Consider the following 7,145-nt stretch of genomic DNA (forward strand, 5'->3'; position numbering starts at 1 on the left):
CGCATCTCCCAACAGGCTCTACGAGGTGTACAGATCCTTCCGTGGCCAGCGTACTCTCCGGATCTCTCACCAATCGAACACGTGTGGGATCTCATTGGACGCCGTTTGCAAACTCTGCCCCAGCCTCGTACGGACGACCAACTGTGGCAAATGGTTGACAGAGAATGGAGAACCATCCCTCAGGACACCATCCGCACTCTTATTGACTCTGTACCTCGACGTGTTTCTGCGTGCATCGCCGCTCGCGGTGGTCCTACATCTTATTGAGTCGATGCCGTGCGCATTGTGTAACCTGCATATCGGTTTGAAATAAACATCAATTATTCGTCCGTGCCGTCTCTGTTTTTTCCCCAACTTTCATCCCTTTCGAACCACTCCTTCTTGGTGTTGCATTTGCTCTGTCAGTCAGTGTATATTTGATCTATGATGTATCTATTCCACAGAATTTCCTTTGCCTTTCGTTTGAAAGATATTAAAGTGGGCGCAATTTTTACGTCATCAGGAAGTTTGTTGTATGATTGAATTGCTGAGAATTTACAACTGTTCTTACCATATTTTGAAGAGTGGATGTGATACAAGGCCAAATCATCTGCATGTCTAGTTAGATACCTGTGGTTGTCTGAATTGGTTATTAAAGTAGTGTTGTGAAATATTATGTTTCTTTTTTATACATTAGTATGACAGAATTAAGCTCTGTAATTATGCTGAGAGGTAGAATTTTGGTCTGAGTGTGCCGGTCTTTTACTGGGGTGTATAATGGTAAGTTAAATATGTTCCTTATTGCCCTGTTTTGTATCACCATTAGTTCATTCAAGGAAGACTTTATACAAGAGGTTGAAGTTCATATGGACGATGAATCTATTGAAAGTTCTTCTTCAGAATCTTCTAATCAGCCGCAAACCCAATTACCACCGAAGGATCAAATAGGGCAAACGCCTCCGAATAGCGAACTTCCATCTGATCAACAAGGTGCTCAACTTAGTGGCTAGTTGTTTTACGTCGCACCGACACAGATAGGTCTTATGGCGACGATGGGACAGGAAAGGGCTGGGAGTGGAATGAAGCGGCCGTGGCCTTAATTAAGGTACAGCCCCAGCATTTGCCTGGTGTGAAAGTGGGAAACCACGGAAAACCATTTTCAGGGCTGCCGACAGTGGGGTTCGAACCTACTATCTCCCGAATACTGGCTACTGGCCGCACTTCAGCGACTGCAGCTATCGAGCTCGGTAGCTCAACTTAGTAAAGTAGCTCAGGCTACAAATGAGCCGGAGTATTACAATAAGTTCCATTACGGTACCTATATAGTGTTCGTGGAATCATCAAATGATAAAAATATCGGTCAGTAGCACACTATGGCATTAGGGAGGCGTTTCAATGAGAATGATTTAAATGTAAAATCCTTGCGGCGTAAGGTTCGAAACCGTATTCAAGTGACTTTTCAATTAGCAGCGCAGGCAACTGCCTTCCTGCGAAATCCTATTCTTGAGACTCTTTAAGTAAAAGCTTATATTCCCTCCTCTAACGTATTACGTGTAGGCCTCTTACGGGGAGTTGATAAGAATTTAGAAAATGACGAAATGCTCCAACAACTCGAATCAACTGTCCCGATTAAAGCAATTCAAAGGCTAAATCGAAAAGTTGTACAAAATAATAAAATCGAATATTTACCCACTGGATCTGTCAAAGTAATTTCGTGCGCGGAATTTGCCACAACAAGTGTCCTTGTGTAAAGTTTATTTAGATGTTGAGGCCTTTATTTTGCCCCTATTAGGTGCCGGAAATGTCAGAGGTACGGCCATACCGAAAGACACTGCAAAGCACAAGCTTACAGATGTGGTAAATGTTCTCAACAACATGCTACTAACTAATGCACTGAACATTTTATAAAATGCGTTTATTGCAAGAGGGAACATTTAGCCGGCTCTCCCGAATGTCTGGAGCACAAGTACCAGTTACAAGTGAAAAAAGTAATAAGTACTGAATACATCTATTTCGAGGAAGCGAAATGTAAAGTAGCACTCCCTGCATATTATCCTCAACAAAACCCACAACATTTTCCCCCATTATGCCAAGAACCTCCTCCTTCTCCTCCTGAAAATCCGAGGAAGAGAAAATTCACGCAAGTCATCATGCAATCCCCTAAGCCTACTCCTACCCCAGGTTACGATAGAGCGGTGTATATGACCTTACTTGGAAATGAAGACATTCCTCTAGAACGACCCTTTTATCTGCCAACTACTGTATCGGCTTCTTCGACAGTTCAACCGTCTACATCTACTACGTCAAATGTGTGTAATAGGGATATGTCGGTATATCAGGAACACCAGCTACCAAGTAAGAAGGACCTCCTTCAAAAAGAAATCCAACAAATGTTATTATTGTTAATACAAACACTCGGCAATGACCCACAACTTACTCACGTTATTTATCGTTTACGAGACCGTAGGCCTATAGCTAATATCCTTGACTTTAATGATAAACATCCTACAATGGAATGCTAGGAGTGTAATTCCAAAAAAATAATGTGAATTACAAATACTTCTGCAGGAAACTTTTGCTCATATTCTTATTATTCAAGAAACATGGTTTACTGCTCAATCCACATTTTCTCTTCGGGGATACAATATTGAACGCCAAGCTGGCCCTGGCAGTGCTGGTGTGGCGATATGTATACACAATTCATGTTCATATCTACCCTTTCCTATCCTTAGTAAAATCCCTCAAACTTAAGCTGTTGGCATTTCATAGAATAATTTACATTTAGTTAACATATACTGTCCCCCAGATATATATATTTTGACAACACAATGGTCCTATTTTTTCCCAATTTGATTCCTTATCACACGTTATTTTGTTTGGTGACTGCAATTGATACCATACGGCATGGGGAAGTATAAATGATACCCCGAAAGGTTCACATCTCCTTTTCGGCTCACAACAGCATAATTTTACGATCCTTAATGACGGCTCCCCCACTAGACTTCCCCCCATCCTGGATCTCCTCCCAGTGCTGTGGATTTAACTTTGGGTCGTGCGTACATGGCCCCCATGATTACTTGGAATACATTATCAGACACGTACTCTAGCGACCACTACCCAATTATCATTACATACGGTTTCCGGCTCCATAGCTAAATGGTTAACGTGCTGGCCTTTGGTCACAGGGTTCCCGAGTTCGATTCCGCGCAAGGTCGGTAATTTTAACCAACATTGGTTAATTTCCCTAGCACGGGGACTGGGTGTATGTGTTATCATCATCATCATCATCATCATCATCATTTCATCCTCATCATGACGCGTAGGTCGCCTATGGGAGTCAAATCAAAAGACCTGCACCTGGCGAGCTGAACCCGTCCTGGGATCTCCCGGCACTAAAAGCCATACGCCATTCCATTACGTACGGTATAGGTAGACCATGTACTTTGATGCGGGTAGCTAAACAAGCCAGTAATATACGAACCTTTAGAAACTTCGATAACGGTACGTTTCATACCTAAATAATAATTTTAATAGTCTACACGGACGTCCTATAACATTTTCAGTATTCCTTACAATCCTTTGTAATTATATTGCTAATTTCCATCCATATAAACCAATAATCTTGTCTCTCCCCCGACCCTTTCAAATTATCATTGGTGGGACAAAGAGTGTCATGAACTGGTTAGGCAACGTAAAACTTTATTAAAAAGTTATCGTCAATCATTAACGCAAGCCAACTACTTGAACATAAAACGTCATATCGCCCGAACTAAAAATGATATTCAATAATAAAAGGAGAGCTACTTGGAGAGGATTCATATCGTCCTTAACCACTCATGTCCCGGCGTCCCATTTGTGGAATGCAGTACGAATGATTACAAGAGCCTCACATAATCAAATACAACAACCTATAACTCGAGATATACTGTCTGCCTTTCTTACTTCCCTTACTCCTGATTATAGAGTCCCACAACCCCCGTCTCCCTCCCTCATGCCTCACCCATATTTTACTTCTTTAATACAACCTATACAATTAATTGAACTCAGAGCCGTATTGTTTACTGCTAACAGTTCCTCCCTTTGTCCGGATTACGTAACGTACACAATGCTTCGGTTTCTCCCACCTCAAGCCCAACTTGTGCTCCTTAACTGTTTTAACGATATTTTGCAAACCGCGTACATACCCTCTCAGTGGAATGATTTTCATTTAAAACCTATATTGAAACCACATAAAACTCCCAACGACCCCGAGAATTACCGTGGAGTAGTACTGAGTTCTTGCTTACGTAAAACGTTTTCCAAGATTTGACTACGACGACTAGTATGGTTTTTAGACTATTATAATTTCTTACCCAAATTTCAATACGCCTTCTTCAAAGGTCGTAGTACTCAAGATCCAATCAATATTCTACTCATTGATATTCTATCCCGCTGGAGAACACACACCACTATTCCTATATTTCTAGATATAAAGGGCGCCTATGATTCGGTTTCCTTACATCTCCTATGGGACAAGTTGGCCTCAAAGGGAATGCCTTTTAAATTTTTTTCTATGTTGCATCAATTGTTTTCTTATCGTACATAAACGATTAAATCGGCACATCACCTTCTTCCGAGTCGTTAGACTTCGCATGGATTGACTCAAGGAGCGATACCAAGTGGCATATTATTTGCCATCTACACGGGTGATTTAGAACAGATTATAACACCATATGCTCGAGTTTTAGCATTTGCGGATGATTTCGTCATTTACACCTCTCATACTAGCATCGACGAATGCCGACAATCTATAGCAACCGTTATGAGTAAAATATTAACATGGTTTAACATACACGGCTTACAACTTTTTATTCCAAAGTGCGCTGCAATGGTTTTTACACATAAACGCTCGTTTGATCATACGCCTATTACTTTTGATATATTCAGCATTCCTTTCACTACTCAACATACCTATTTGGGAATCCTTATAGATTGTAACCTTACTTGGAAACAACATATTCAGACATTACGACACAAAGCAGATGGCTATCTTAAAAATCTAAAAACAGTCACTAGACGTCAATGGGGAGCAGAACCCTCAATAGCGTTATCGCTTCATCGAGCAACTATCCGCTCATATATGGACTACAGTGCTAATTTTATAGATATGACGCCTGAAGCCAATATATCTCAACTCAATATAATCCAACATCAAGCTCTACGAATCTGTATTGGCGCTCTCAAAACCTCCCCAACCAATGCCCTAGTCGTAGAAACAAATGAATCCCCTCTTTTTATTGGACGCCAAATGCTTGCGAAAAAGTATATTCTTAAACTTGCTTTATCCCGCTCCACACTTACACCAAACCTACAACTTCTCAACGAATATTATAGGCAACGCCCTCCAAAATATGGTCGAACCCCCGCAGTATATCAGGCTTACGTTGAGATGAGTTTTCTTCGCAATTCATGATTACGCTCCCCTCAATTACTCGTGCATTCCTTTCCTTATGATAGCTTAAATTATTCTCCTCATATTATTATTACCTCCCCATCATTTTCCCCAGAGCAATCAACACAGACCCCATTTTTTACTTCAACGAATAAGAATCTCAAAATTTCTTCAACTGCACGTGACGTCAACATCTATACCGACGGGTGGAAAGCGCGGCCTTTTTTGTTTCCAATACCTACGCTTATAACCGAGCAATTTCATCTACCGAACAGTTTCTCAATCTTTACAGCTGAAATCTTTGCGATTAGGCAAGCACTATTAAATGTCCAACAACATTCCTTAAAAACCGTACCGGTAAACATTTTCACCGATTCCCAAAGCGTTTTGCAAGCTCTCAGTTCTAACATACAGGCATACAATGGGTATTTTATAATGTGAAGTACCTTTATCAACTTGAAAGTTCGGGTGTATCTAACCTTAATATGGATAAAAGGACATTCCGTAAATCCAGGAAACGACAAAGCTGATCTTGCTGCTAAAGAACCTAGTACTTCCTCCTCGGAGCCGATTCCAGTAGTTACCCATCTTCGAGATTATTATCCTTCTATTAAATATGCCGCTTTACAATCTTATCAGGAAATGTGGCAACCCACTGCACGAACGAAGGGTAAATTCTATTATCAGTTACAGCCATGTATTCCACAAAAACCTTGGTATCTTAAAGGTTTATGTACACGGCGGCATATTATAAACATTATACGTTTACGGTTCAATCATGCTCTCAACCCTTTATATAAATATCGTTTTAATATCACTAACTTACCTCAATGTATATATGGAAATCCCGAAGGCGATAGTAATCATTTAATTTTCCAATGTCCTGCATACGCTTCCTCGAGACGTATATTTTTACAGCAATTAGTACAGTTAAATATCCCTTTGCCAACAAGTGTTTCTTGTTTATTATTCGGACCCTCTCCCAATATTCTTAAACTTATAAACAAATACAGTAGAGATAATACGCGACACTTACAGATTTCACCTTGCTAAAATGGGAGACAATTCGACGGTGGCGCTCCTAGTGACCTGACCTGAACAAATCGCGCTAAATTCAAATATCAATGGAAATGTATATACGGAAATGGATAAATAAATTACGTCTAGAAAGAAAGTGTTATTGAGATATTAACTTCGAAGTTGCTAAATCAATTCTGGATAAATGAATGAAGAATTATTTAAAAGACTGAAATTAGACATATAAACAAGAAGTGAAATGGACTGGTGTGAAATGGCTTGAACTTTCATTTATGCATTACTTTTTTAGCTTTAGCATTCCTGCCTGAACTCTTACGGTTGGATTTGTCTTTTTTCTCATTTAAAACATTGTATCATCACATTAAGACACTTGTCAATAAAAATATCGGCACATTCCTTAGACATATGATGCAATGAATTAACATTTAATAGGTGGACAATTTTCCTCTTAACATGAAGCCTACTAAGAGAAAGATATTTCTTACACATATGATGCAATGAATTAACATTAAATAATAATAATAATAATAATAATAATAATAATAATAATAATAATAATAATAATAATAATAATAATGGTTTTTTACGTCCCACTAACTACTCTTTTACGGTTTTCGGAGACGCCGAGGTGCCTGAATTTAGTCCCGCAGGAGTTCTTTTGCGTGCCAATAAATCTACCGACACGAGGCTGACGTAT

The sequence above is a fragment of the Anabrus simplex genome, chromosome 1, assembly GCF_040414725.1.
Source record: "Anabrus simplex isolate iqAnaSimp1 chromosome 1, ASM4041472v1, whole genome shotgun sequence".
NCBI lineage: Eukaryota > Metazoa > Arthropoda > Insecta > Orthoptera > Tettigoniidae > Anabrus > Anabrus simplex.